The sequence below is a fragment of the Giraffa tippelskirchi genome, chromosome 8 (assembly GCF_054371585.1).
Source record: "Giraffa tippelskirchi isolate mGirTip1 chromosome 8, T2T-mGirTip1v1.2.pri, whole genome shotgun sequence".
Classification (NCBI taxonomy): domain Eukaryota; kingdom Metazoa; phylum Chordata; class Mammalia; order Artiodactyla; family Giraffidae; genus Giraffa; species Giraffa tippelskirchi.
In genome coordinates, this window is record NC_137282.1 from 72,394,587 (window position 1) to 72,409,186 (window position 14,600).

The 14,600-nt window shown below is 41.0% G+C and overlaps 1 long non-coding RNA gene across 1 annotated transcript; it reads right to left on the reverse strand.

Moving 5' to 3' along the window:
* Positions 1–2,100: 2,100 nt before the first annotated feature.
* LOC145518746 (uncharacterized) lies at positions 2,101–13,498 on the reverse strand. The gene is made up of 2 exons (XR_014063245.1): positions 13,412–13,498; positions 2,101–2,491 (listed from the first exon to the last, which is right to left on the reverse strand). It is a non-coding gene; the product is annotated as an uncharacterized LOC145518746 (long non-coding RNA).
* Positions 13,499–14,600: the final 1,102 nt, after the last annotated feature.

A 14,600-nucleotide genomic window follows, 5' to 3' on the forward strand; every position in this document is an offset into this window, starting at 1 on the left:
AGTGGGGTGCCATTGCCTTCTCTGCATGAGACCATTAGGGAATAGCTATACTGGTGAGTTTGACTAGCGCAGGCTCTGCTGTTAACCAGGAATTTCTTGTTTTGTTTCCCTGGAGATGGACGCAGGGGAAGGCAGTGAAGCGGAGCAGGGAGCACACCCCGCTCCAAGAATGTCTGTCTGCACGCCTACTAGGAGAGTCACGAGGGTGCAGTGTGCGCACCCTTGAGTTATGGGGCAGGTTCCGGTCTCTGCTCCGCCAAGCTGCAACAATTTCTCAGGAGGTAGATCAGGGGGTCTGGTATTCCCATTGCTTTAAGAATGTTCCACAGTTTGTCGTGATCCACACAGTCAAACACTTTAGGATAATCAATACAGCAGAAGATGTTTTGCTGGAACTCTCTTGCTTTTTCGATGATCCAACACATGTTGGCAATTTGATCTCTGATTCCTCTGCCTTTGCTAAATCCAGCTTGAACATCTGGTAGTTCTAAGTTCACATACTGTTGAAGCTTGGCTTGGAGAAATTCGAGCATTACTTTGCTAGTGTGTGAGATGAGTGCAATTGTGCGGTAGTTTGAATATTCTTTGGTGTTATTTTTCTTTAAAGATAACTGTCAACTCAGAATGCTATTTATAATATATGTGGCAGAAATCTGAAATTCCTAATAAATAGCATCTACAAATCTGTAATAGAGTGAACATTCCTGCAGAAAAATTGGCAAGATAAACTGGAAAGTTGAAATAAAAAAATACAGTAAATAGAAAATAAAAAAAGAAATCTATACAAATTAAGACTGGGACATAGTTTCCTATTCATATTTAGACAGAAAAAATTTTTTAATATAATATCACACCAATTAGCAAAGACTATGGCTTTCATCCATGCAGATCTATGCGCTTTGCCTTTTCCATGCTTGCCCCGCCCCCTTACCCAGCTGACATCCCAGGATCTGCAGTTGCATTTCCTGTGGGTGGAGGGTCACTTCCTGGAGGGTGGCAAGGATGGTGTGGATTCCTCTGAGGACTTAACCCCTGATTAGCTCTGGGATGGGTCTCTGCACCCTGAAGAAGCTACCACGTGATGGGCAGGAGCTGGAATAGTAGCACTGCACAGGGGTGAGGATGGAAATGTGGCTTGCCTCCCTCCGAGAGACACAGTAGGTAATGGTGACTTGGTGGAGGATGAACTGTGCCCAACTAGTAATGCTGCTCACAATTGATGGGTGCCCTGCATGTGACAGGACAGGGGGCACATGGATAGAACAGCTTCACTCACTGCTGGTTGCTGGGGACACCAACATGAAGGCAGTGTGCATGCATGGAGGCTGTGCATCCTGGGCGGGACCTGATTCCTTCACACCTTGGGCAGCACTCCATAGTTTGTGTTCTGTTTTGCTTTTGTTTTGACTTTTCAGACTTCTGTCATTTGTCTAGTACAGTTTGTTTTTGAATGTTGGTTTCTAAGAAGGGTCAGTTCCATTATTGCTCTCTAGAACATGTCATGGTTTCCTGCATTCCAAGGGTCAAATTCTGACCACAGCCTGTGCTAAGGGCCTACAAGCTAGAAAGGGTTTTCATAATTTTAATTTTTTTAAAAAATTATTTAATGAGACATAAGAATTATATGACAGTCAGATCTATAAATAAGTATCTTTTTGGCCCACAGCCATGCTCCTTGATTTATCTTTTATCTGTGGCTGTTTTTCTGCTACAATAACAAAAATAAGTATATGCAACACAGGTCGTGTGGCAAAATCTTAAATATTTACTGTTTGCCTTTCAGAAAATTTTGCCATCCCTGACTGAAGAACTAGTAGTATTTTCTTAACACTACATGATGAGAGGTTTATTAAATAAACAGTTAATTTTTTAGTGGAGTTTACCACTTGAAATAAACCTTTTTGGGTAAATATAAAACTGGTTACATTACTCTCAGTAATCTTCATTGAAATAGAAGGTAAGACACCAGAATTGCAATTATTCTTGTGCTGGGGAGGGAATCTACCTGTTGCCTTCTTTCATCTAAGAAAAAAATTGTTACCAAAAGAGTATGTGGGGTCCGGCTGCTCATCACTCAAAAGCCAATAAACAGGCCAGTTTGGTGAAAAGGAAAATTTACTCTATTTCAGATCTGGCAATTGATGGGGGGTGTGTGGCAGACATTTCTCCAAAGGTTGACATGCACGTCCCTCAACCCCTACCCCCAGCAAGCAAGGGACGACAGCCTTTATGGACAGAGCACAGTCATCTCTGACAGTCATCTTCAAATTGGCCATCAGTGGTCTGAGAAGCAGCATCTTAGTTGTTTTAGGTACAGTTAATCTTCAGTTCCAGGATCCATCTCTTCCTATTTCTTTGTGGCCAGTTCTTGAAACTGTGGAAGCTTATATGTTGAATACAGTCCGGTCATCATGCAGTTAACTTCTCCACCTGATGTACTAATCTCTGTAAGACAGCTCATAGAACGTGGCTCAGAATATTATCTATAACCCTTGAGAAATAAATAAAGATCCTTGATTATGCTTAATGACTACATTGTTACTATTTAGTCTCCTTTGACTGTTCTTTGTTTCAGCATTTCTCACTTCTCTGGTTAAACTTACTCTTTGATTAAAGTTTCCCACAGACAAAAGGCAGGCAAAGGACATGGTGGGTGGCTGGGGCGGGGTAGGGTGGGGGCAAGGACCATAGAGTCCTGCTCCATTTGAATCCCCCCTTTTCTTTGATACTCCCCAGTCTTGAGGAGGGACTAGTACAGAGCAAGAAAGGGAATAAACTTTCATAGTATCCAAATATTTGAAGATTACTAGACATATTACAATGAAGACAATAATCAAAATGCCTCTTTGTATTATTCTGTCTTAATGAATAAAGCAGATGTAGAGTGTATGTTTAATAAGACACAGACAGGCTGTTTTGGTTAACCTAAATTTCATATTAAATGCTGGATAGGCCAGAATGACTTCCCCATACCTCAATATATGAAAATCTCTTCCATCATTTTCCCCTTTTAGTTGTAATTCCTTCCATAGGAGGCATTGATAATCAATATATTTTTCCAACATTGCCAGAGTGGCTCTTTGGCTGCTCTGGTTCCATCCATGTCCCTTGGTGCTAGGCCTCTTTTTTATTTATAGATTTGCCTAGTTGTCCAGTGGGAGGAAATTAATCAGATATCATGAACAGGCTCAGAAGAATGTTAATAGGGAAATGTTTTATAGGCCATATATTTTATCATCTATACCCAATTGTCATACAAACAATATACATGTGCTTTAAGCAGTAAACATAAAGCCAGCAGTGCTATACATCATGAGTAGTTATACTTGGTGACAACTTCATTGGACAATTTTTCCATCCTGAACATTAAGGTCAAAAATATGACTAGAAACCAAACAATTACTTTCCATTAGAAGTCTCTGTCACCAAAATCAGATCAATATTCCAGGAGAACTCTGCTTTCTTAACAGAGAAAAAGAACAAACTCAGTCTTGCATCAGTTTACCGCTAATAACAAAATTCATATACCTAATTAAATTCAGTATAATTTTAATCCTGACAACATACAAAAATCTTTTCTCAAAGTTTCTTTTTCACAAGCCTTTTATCATTTTCTAGATCCAAACAAATTTGTCCTGTATTTCTTCATCCAGAAACCAAAAACTGTAGGAAAAAATTATCATTTTTCTTTAATAAAAATATCTTTTCTTTGCCAACAACACATATCTTACTTGTTTTACACCTGGAAATGTTTCCCTTATCATTTTTACATATCACAACTTTTGCCCCTTGAAGCCTTAATGAAACCAAGTGATTCAAATATTACTCCAGCATTTTTTTATTGGTAAACTCAAGAACATATTCTATAACTGCTAAAAACAGACATGTTTTCCATAGCATAATTTTTCTTCAGTAATACAACATACAGGTTTAATAAACCAAAACATCTTTAGTTTCCATCTTGTCTTACAACACAAAAGTAAGTAAATTTATATTTCTTTGACTTGTAAGTGTCATATTTTTAAGGCCAATTAAACAGAGCTTCTTTACAAATTAACCTCAGCAATATTATACAAAGACAAACATACATGTTGAGACACACAAACATTCAGACAGAGATCTCATTGTTTCATCTTTTTTACATTTCATGAATTAGGCATTGCAATTAAACTTATCAGTTTATGGATAATAGAATAACCAAATTTACATACTTATTCTTTTTTTTAATAAATTCATTTATTTTAGTTGGGGGCTAGTTACTTTACAATATTGTAGTAGTTTTTGCCATACATTGACATGAATCAGCCATGGGTTTACATGTGTTCCCCTTCCTGGACCCCCATCCCTCTGGGTCATCCCATTGCCCCAGCCCTGAGCATTTGTCTCATGCATCGAACATGGAATGGTGTTCTGTTTCACATATGATAATATACATGTTTCAATGCTATTCTCCCAGAACGTCCCACCCTCACCTTCTCCCTCAGAGTCCATAAGACTGTTCTATGCATCTGTGTCTCTTATTCTGTCTCGCCTATAGGGTTATCGTTACCATCTTTCAAATTCCATATATATGCATTAGTATACTGTATTGGTGTTTTTCTTTCTGGCGTACTTCACTCTGTATAATGGGCTCCGGTTTCATCCATCTCAATAGAACTGATTCAAATGTATTCTTTTTAATGGCTGAGTAATATTCCATTGTGTATATGTACCACAGCTTCCTTATCCATTCATCTGCTGATGGACATCTAGGTTGCTTCCGGGTCCTGGTTATTATAAACAGTGCTGCGATGAACATTGGGGTACACGTGTCTCTTTCAATTCTGGTTTCCTCGGTGTGTATGCCCAGCAGTGGGATTGCTGGGTCATATGGCAGTTCTTTTCCCAGTTTTTTAAGGAATCGCCACACTGTTCTCCATAGTGGCTGTACTAGTTTGCAATCCCACCACCAGTGTAAGAGGGTTCCCTTTTCTCCACACCCTCTCCAGCATTTATTACTTGTAGACTTTTGGATAGCAGCCATTCTGACGGGCGTGAAATGGTACCTCATTGTGGTTTTGATTTGCATTTCTCTAATAATGAGTGATGTTGAGCATCTTTTCATGTGTTTCTTAGCCATCTGTATGTCTTCTTTGGAGAAATGTCTGTTTAGTTCTTTGGCCCATTTTTTGATTGGGTCGTTTATTTTTCTGGAATTCAGCTGCAGGAGTTGCTTGTATATTTTGAGATTGTTTGCCTGTTCTTCGTTTGCTATTATTTTCTCCCATTCTGAAGGCTGTCTTTTCACCTTGCTTATAGTTTCCTTTGTTGTGCAAAAGCTTTTAATTTTAATTAGGTCCCATTTGTTTATTTTTGCTTTTATTTCCAATATTCTGGGAGGTGGGTCATGGAAGATCCTGCTGTGGTTTATGTCGGAGAGTGTTTTGCCTATGTTTTCCTCTAGGAGTTTTATAGTTTCAGGTCTTACAATTAGATCTTTAATCCATTTTGAGTTTATTTTTGTGTATGGTGTTAGAAAGTGTTCTAGTTTCATTCTTTTACAAGTGGTTGACCAGATTTCTCAGCACCACTTGTTGAAGAGATTGTCTTTTCTCCATTGTATATTCTTGCCTCCTTTGTTGAAGATAAGGTGTCCATAGGTGCGTGGATTAATGTCTGGGCTTTCTATTTTGTTCCATTGATCTATCTTTCTATCTTTGTGCCAGTACCATACTGTCTTGATGACTGTGGCTTTGTAGTAGAGCCTGAAGTCAGGCAGGTTGATTCCTCCAGTTCCATTCTTCTTTCTCAAGATTGCTTTGGCTATTCAAGGTTTTTTATATTTCCATACAAATTGTGAAATTATTTGTTCTAGTTCTGTGAAAAATATCATTGGTAGCTTGATAGGGATTGCATTGAATCTATAGATTGCTTTGGGTAGTATACTCATTTTCACTATATTAATTCTTCCAATCCATGAACACAGTATATTTCACCATCCGTTTGTGTCCTCTTTGATTTCTTTCATCAGTGTTTTATAGTTTTATATATATAAGTCTTTTGTTTCTTTAGGTAGATATAGTCCTAAGTATTTTACTCTTTTTGTTGCAATGGTGAATGGTATTGTTTCCTTAATTTCTCTTTCTGTTTTCTCATTACTAGTGTATAGGAATGCAAGGGATTTCTGTGTGTTAATTTTATATCCTGCAACTTTACTATATTCATTGATTAGCTCTAGTAATTTTCTGGTAGAATCTTCAGGGTTTTCTATGTAGAGAATCATATCATCTGCAAACAGTAAGAGTTGTACTTCTTCTTTTCCCATCTGGATTCCTTTTATTTCTTTTTCCTCTCTGATTGCTGTGGCCAAAACTTCCAAAACTATGTTGAATAGTAGTGGTGAAAGTGGGCACCCTTGCCTTGTTCCTGACTTTAGGGGAAATGCTTTCAATTTTTCACCATTGAGGATAATGTTTGCTGTGTGTTTGTCATATATAGCTTTTATTATGTTGCGGTATGTTCCTTCTATTCCTGCTTTCTGGAGGGTTTTTATCATAAATGGATGTTGAATTTTGCCCAAGGCTTTTTCTGCATCTATTGAGATAATCCTATGTTTTTTATCTTTCAATTTGTTAATGTGGTGTATTGCATTGATTGATTTGTGGATCTTAAAGAAACCTTGCATTCCTGGGATAAAGCCCACTTGGTCATGATGTATGATCTTTTTAATATGTCATTGGATTCTGTTTGCTAGAATTTTATTAAGGATTTTTGCATCTATGTTCATCAGTGATATTGGCCTGTAGTTTTCTCTTTTTGTGGCATTTTTGTCTGGTTTTGGAATTAGGGTGATGGTGGCCTCATAGAATGAGTCTGGAAGTTTACCTTCTTCTGCAATTTTCTGGAAGAGTTTGAGTAAGATAGGTGTTAGCTCTTCTCTGAATTTTTGGTAGAATTCAGCTGTGAAGCCATCTGGTCCTGGGCTTTTGTTTGCTGGAAGATTTCTGATTACAGTTTCTATTTCCGTGCTTGTGATGGATCTGTTAAGATCTTCTATTTCTTCCTGGTTCAGTTTTGGAAAGTTATACTTTTCTAAGAATTTGTCCATTTCTTCCAAGTTGTCCATTTTATTGGCATATAGTTGTTGGTAGTAGTCCCTTATGATCCTTTGTATTCCTGTGTAGTCTGTTGTGATCTCTCCATTTTCATTTCTAATTTTGTTGATTTGATTCTTCTCCCTTTGTTTCTTGATGAGTCTGGCTAATGGTTTGTCAATTTTGTTTATCTTCTTGAAAAACCAACTTTTAGTTTTTTGATTTATGCTATGGTCTCTTTTGTTTCTTTTGCATTTATTTCTGCCCTAATTTTTAAGATTTCTTTCCTTCTACTAACCCTGGGGTTCTTCATTTCTTCCTTCTCTAGTTGCTTTAGGTGTAGAGTTAGGTTATTTATTTGATTTTTTCTTGTTTCTTGAGGTACACCTGTATTGCTATGAACCTTCCCCTTAGCATTGCTTTTACAGTGTCCCATAGGTTTTGGGTTGTTGTGTTTTCATTTTCATTCATTTCTACGCATATTTTGATTTCTTTTTTTGATTTCTTATGTGATTTGTTGGTTATTCAGAAGCGTGTTGTTTAGCCTCCATATGTTGGAATTTTTAATAGTTTTTTCCTGTAATTGAGGTCTAATCATACTGCATTGTGGTCAGAGAAGATGATTGGGATGATTTCTATTTTTTTTGAATTTACCAAGGCCAGATTTATGGCCCAGGATGTGATCTGTCCTGGAGAAGGTTCTGTGTGCACTTGGGAAAAAGGTGAAATTGATTGTTTTGGGGTGAAATGACCTGTAAATATCAATTAAATCTAACTTGTCTATTGTATCATTTAAAGTTTGTGTTTCCTTGTTAATTTTCTGTTTAGTTGATCTATCCATGTGTGTGAGTGGGGTATTAAAGTCTCCCACTATTATTGTGTTATTGTTAATTTCCCCTTTCATACTTGTTAGTATTTGCCCTACATATTGTGGTGCTCCTATGTTGGGTGCATATATATTTGTAATTGTTATATCTTCTTCTTGGATTACTCCTTTGATCATTATGTAGTGTCCTTCTTTGTCTCTTTTCACAGCCTTTACTTTAAAGTCTATTTTATCTCAAATGAGTATTGCGACTCCTGCTTTCTTTTGGTCTCCGTTTCCATGAAATATCTTTTTTCCAGCCCTTCACTTTCAGTCTGTATGTGTCCCTTGTTTTGAGGTGGGTCTCTTGTAGACAGCATACATAGAGGTCTTGTTTTTGTATCCATTCAGCCGTCTTTGTCTTTTGGTTGGGGCATTCAACACGTTTACATTTAAGGTAATTATTGATAAGTATGGTCCCGTTGCCATTTACTTTGTTGTTTTGAGTTCGTGTTGAAACACCCTTTCTGTGTTTCCTGTCTAGAGAAGATCCTTTAGCTTTGTTGGAGAGCTGGTTTGGTGCTGCTGAATTTTCTCAGCTTTTGCTTGTCTCTAAAGCTTTTGAATTCTCCTTCATATCTGAATGAGATCCTTGCTGGGTACAGTAATCTGGGTTGTAGATTATTCTCTTTCATTACTTTAAGTATGTCCTGCCATTCCCTTCTAGCCTGAAGAGTTTCTATTGAAAGATCAGCTGTTATCCTTATGGGGATCCCCTTGTGTGTTATTTGTTGTTTTTCCCTTGCTGCTTTTAATATTTGTTCTTTGTGTTTGATATTTGTTAATTTGATTAATATGTGTCTTGGGGTGTTTCCCCTTGGGTTTACCCTGTTTGGGACTCTCTGGGTTTCTTGGACTTCTGTGACTATTTCCTTCCCCATTTTAGGGAAATTTTCAACTATTATCTCCTCGAGTATTTTTTCATGGCCTTTCCTTTTATCTTCTTCTTCTGGGACTCCTATGATTTGAATGTTGGGGCGTTTCATATTGTCCCAGAGGTCCCTGAGGTTTTCCTCATTTCTTTTGATTCTTTTTTCTTTTTTCCTCTCTGCTTCGTTTATTTCCACCATTCTATCTTCTACCTCACTTATCCTATCTTCTGCCTCTGTTATTCTACTGTTGGTTCCCTCCAGAGTGTTTTTTATCTCCTTTATTTCAGTATTCATTATATATTGACTCTTTTTTATTTCTTCTAGGTCCTTGTTAAACATTACTTGCATCTTCTCAATCCTTGTCTCCAGGCTATTTATCTGTAACTCCATTTTATTTTCAAGATTTTGGATCATTATTATTATTATTATTATGAGTTCTTTTTCAGATAGATTCCCTATCTCCTGTTTTGTTTGGTTTGGTGGGCATTTATCATTTTCCTTTACTTGCTGAGTGTTTCTCTGCCTTTTCATCTTGTTTATATTGCTGTGTTTGGGGTGGCCTTTCTGTATTCTGGTAGTTTGAAGTTCCTCTTTATTGTGGAGGTTCCTCACTGTGGGTGGGGTTGAACAGGTGGCTTGTCAAGGTTTCTTGCTTGGGGAAGCTTGTGTCGGTGTTCTGGTGGATGGAGCTGGGTTTCTTCTCTCTGGAGTGCAATGGAATGTCGAGTATTGAGTTTTGAGATGTTTATGGGTTTGATGTGACTCTGGGCAGCCTGTATATTGATGCTCAGGGCTATGTTCCTGCGTTGCTGGAGAATTTTCATGGTATGTCTTGCTCTGGAACTTATCGGCTCTTGGGTGGAGCTTGGTTTCAGTGTATGTATGGAGGCTTTTGGATATCTCTTATTAATTAATGTTTCCTAGAGTCAGGAGTTCTCTGGTGTTCTCAGGTTTTGGGCTTAAGCCTCCTGCCTCTGGTTTTCAGTCTTATTCTTGCAGTAGCCTCAAGACTTCTCCATCCATACAGCACTGATAATAAAACTTCTAGGTTAATGGTGAAGAGATTCTCCACAGTGAGGGATACCCAGAGAGGTTCACTGAGTTACATGGAGAGGTGAAGAGGGAAGAAGGAGATAGAGGTGACCAGGAGGAGAAGAGGGGGACTCAAACGTGAAGTGAGCAGTCTAGCCAGTAAACACTTCCTTATGTGCTCTCCACAGTCTGGAACCCTCAGAGAGGTTCACGGAGAGACATAGAGAGGAGGGAGGAAGGTGATAGAGGTGAGCATGAGTAGGAAGAGGGGGATCAAGAGGGGAGAGAGAGATCTGGGCAGTATTCTGTTCCCAAAGTGTTCTCTGGTGCCCAGAACGCCCACAGAGATTCACAGAATTGTGTTGAGAAAAGAAGGAGGAAGGGGGGAGATAGAGGTTCCCTGGGAAAGAAGAAAGAGAGTCAGTAAGGGGAGAGAGTAATCAAGCCAGTAATCACACTCCTGAGTAAAAATGGGTACTAAAGATTGGGTTCTTAAATGTACAAAATTGATATCAAATATATAAAACAAAGATTAAAAATCTAGAGTAGAGGTTAGACTCTTAAAAAAAAAAAACCATATCAAAAAAAATCACAAAAAGTATATGTATGCAGTTTGCTTTAAAAATAGGGTCTTTTTTTTTTTTGCAAGGTAATAGTGGGTTATAAAAATGAAAATTAAAGGTGTAATAGAGGACTTAAAGAAAAAAGAAAAAAAATTTTTTAATTAAAAAAATGATAATAGTAAAAATATATCCAGGGCTTTCTCTGGAGCTGTTGTGAGCAGTGTGGGGTCAGTTCAGTTTCAGATAGATGCTTGTTCCTGCTTATACTTTTCAAGATCTATAGGCCCCTTTCAATGTAGTCGGTGTTAACTACAGGGATTTTAATCTGTTGACCTGTCACTTCCAAAGTGGTTCCTCTGTTTATTTGGCTCTGTTTGCAGGGCTCTTCAGTGTCTAATTTCAGCCCCGACACAAGGGGGTGGAGGGGGTTTCTTTAGGTTCACTTGTTCAGTCGTTCTGTGGGGAGGGAGGAACACTGCAAATCAATATCACTGGTGTGTGTGTGGAGAGCTTGCAGTGTCTCGGCCGCACTGGGTTTGCCCCCGCTCACAGCGTGTGTCGTGTGTGCTTTCCCCATCTACCCTGCTCAGGCTTCAGGTTACTCTGCTGTGGAGAAGGCCCTGAGATGAGTGCACTTCCCAGGTCTAAGCCGCTCAGGTTCAGGTTCCCGGGTACTCCACAAAGGCGCAGACTCAGTTGGGCCTGCGGTTTGTGCCGATCCCGGTCAGAGCAGCTCAGGCAGCCAGGTGTTTGGCGAGAGCACTCTCCCCTGTTGGGGAGGTGTGACTTATCACCTCCTTGGTCCCCGCCTCGGTTTCTGGGCGCCCCCGGCTCCAGTGTGCCTTTTGTCAGGTCTGGGGAGCTGGTCTCTGGCTGCAATCCTCTCGGCGGATTTCAACCCTCCAGGATCTCAGGCAGTCTTTGCTTAGAAACTGGAAGCCTGTTTGCAGTTTGGTAGGGGGTGCCCTCTCTGGGGCCGAGTTTGCCCCTTTCCGGCTCTGGCTGGCCCCGCCTGTCCACTGCGTCTGGTGGGGGATGGGGCGGTCTGCAGCCGGCTAGCTCTCCTCTGGTATTGCTCAGTCCTTTGTTCTGTGAGTGGGCCAGCAGTGTCTTAGATTTGGGCTTTTCAAGGGATAGTTCTCTCTCTCTGGCTATCCCACAGTTTAGGTAGCTATCTCACGTTAGCTCCCTCAGATTGCCCTCAGGGCATTCGGGCCCGCTCCTCTCCGTTCAGCCCCCACTTGCTGGCGGCGGATGCCAGCGTCTGGGGTGCTTTGTTGGAAGTTGCCTTTAGGCACGTAATCTGTGGGTTTTATTTATTTATTTTTCCTCCCGGTTATGTTGCTCTTCGAGATTCAAAATCTTCCCCCAAACCTGCGGGCGAGAGGGTTTCCTGGTGTTTGGAAACTTCTCTTTTACGACTCCCTCCCTGGGACGGGTCTCCGTCCTTAACTCTTTTGTCTCTCTTTTTATCTTTTATATTTTGTCCTACCTCCTTTTGAAGATAATAGGCTGTTTTTCTGGATGCCTGATGTCCTTTGCCAGCGTTCAGAAGTTGTTTTGTGAAGTTCGCTCTGCGTTGAGATGTTCTTTCGATAAATTTGTGGGGGAGAGAGTGGTCTCCCCGTCCTATTCCTCCGCCATCTTAGTCCTGCCTCCCATACTTATTCTTAAAAAGCTTCCTTCCTTTTTCTTTTTTTTAACTTGAAGTTTTACCCGATTAACCAAAGGCCAAAGTCCCAGGCAAAGTGGGCTATGTTTGTATTTCAAGGATTCGATAAGAGTTAACTTCAAGCTTTCTCCTAGGCATATTTTTGTTTCCTCAGGAGCTGGGAAAACTGTTTTATCAAGCTAGCTTTCCCTAACTGCATATACCAAAAAAGAACCAGTTTTTGTGAATTTCAAGAGTTTCATCTTAACCACTTTTCTCTGAAGTTTAAAAAACAATGCTGCCACTCAGTTGTGTCCTGCTCTTTTTGACCCCGTGGACTGCAGCACGCCGGGAGTCCCTGTCCTTCACTATCTCCTATTGCTATATCTCATCCAAAAAAATCGTCTTTCTTTTTCTTAGTTATAATTTTGTAGCTAAAATTTTTCCTAATTCATTGAACCTTAATGAATTGTAATTTTACATAAGGCAAGAATACCAAGAATACCAATCAAGCAAATGAAATACAGTCTCACACACTGAATGACAGATCAGTCACAAACCCTCTCTGAGGGAGACCAGTACAGAGTCCCAAAGGAACAGTCCTCATGGGTAGCGATGTGACTGAATTCACAAGCCCATGTGCCCGGCGCACAGTGAGGCTCATCAATACTAAACATTATAATGAGCTTGGAACAAAGAAAGGTTTATTACAGATTCATACAAGGAGATGGGTCGCTCATGCCTTAAGAACCCCAAAGTTACTGAAGCCTTTCAGCAAGCCCCTTTAAAAGCAAAAAGTGAGGGATGGGTGTGGTTAGTTGTTGCAGACTTCTTGGGGTCAGAACCTTTGTTCTGAGGTCTGGTCATGGTCAGGTAATGATGTTCCTGTGAATCTCTACCAGATGAATGTTATTCTCTGTCCTGACAAGAAAGGACAATGTCCCAAGGCACATCTTTCACCCTCCAAGGTCCCAGTCCTGGTTAAGAGGAAGCAGATCTCAGTTGGCAGCTCCTTCAGGGCCAGGTTTCCACAGCCTGCTCAGCTGTCACCCCTGAGGGAGCCAGGCACCCAACCCAACTGGCCCTCAGTCTCCTCAGCTGCCCAAATGGGGACACCAGGTCCCACAAACTGACTCATATGGATGGCCACTGCTATTATGTCACAGAGACGGGGTGAGAAAGAGGTTCACCGCTGCCTCAAGGGCTGGGCCAAAGCCAGTGGAGGCCTTAGTGAGGGCTCTGGAGCCCTGCAGGGTGTAGCCCTTACTCTGTTTCTGGGCCCTCCAGCTCACCTATGGACCCAAGGCTGGGGAATCTGGAGGGCCTCCTGGAGAAGGCCTGAGTCTGCCTCTTACCTCACTCTCCACTTGGTGACCAGGACCCCACTGACCCTCGACTGAATCGCTTCCCCAGTGGTCCCTCACTGACAGTTACCAGTGGGCAGGGCCCGCTGTGGTGCTGACCAATAGCTGAGCAGGACAACTAACGGTCACTCGTTGACAGTCGGTTGCTTGTGGGCGGGGCCCGCTGAAGCGCCAAGCAATGGCTATACAAGACCTGTTGCCTAGTAACAGGGTGCAGAGTAGTGAGGCATAGCAATGGCAACCTGATAAGGGCTGCGCTCATCCTGCTCTGTTAGTCAGGAGTCAGAACCAATTGGTAAAAATGCCTAAATAGCAATCAGTGCTCACAAATGATCCTCAACATCAGATACACATCAGGACCAACTGGCAAGAAAGCCCAAATAGCACTAATACTCACACATGAGAAGGTTACCTGTGCTCACACCAGTGCACAGTGGACTTACCCACTCTTGGGGCTAGTCAGCTCCTCCCAAATTCAAGTTTCCATTCTGCCAATAAAAAGCATAAATTGGCTGCCAGTGCCAAGCAGGGGAGAAACAGAGAGGATTCTCAAAACAAATGGTTTTGATAGCTGCTAGGAACATCCCACAAATCCCTACTAGGGGCTAGCTAACTGCAGGCAGCAGTCTCATACACTATCATGGCCATAGATCTCCCCTGGAAAACCCAGGAGAGCCAGGTGCCCTGAAAGCATAGGAGCCGGCAGCAGCCAGCCCCATCCGGGGTGCCAAAATCTGTTACAAAAGAGTGAGTATGGCGTCTGGTTGCTTGCAGCTCAAAAGCCAATAAACAGGCCAGGCTGGTGGAAAGGAAAGTTTCTCTATTCAGGTCTAGCAACTTGGATGGGGAGAAGGTGGCAGACAACTGTCCAAAGACTAACTCCCCCCATACTCAACAAGCAGGGGGTGAGAGCTTTTATAGATAGAATGGGGTGGGACTACAAGTAGAAACAATACAGTTATCTCTAACAGTCATCTTCAAATTGGTCATTAGTGGTCTGACCAGCATCATTTTGGTTGTTTTACATACAGTTAATCTTCAGTTCCGGGGTCCATTTATTCCCATTTCTTTGCAGCCAGTTCTTGGAATTATGACAGCTCATGCCTTGGGTACAGTCTAGTCACCATGTAGCTAACTTCTCCCACCTGGTGTTTTAGTATCTATAAGACAGCTCACAGGA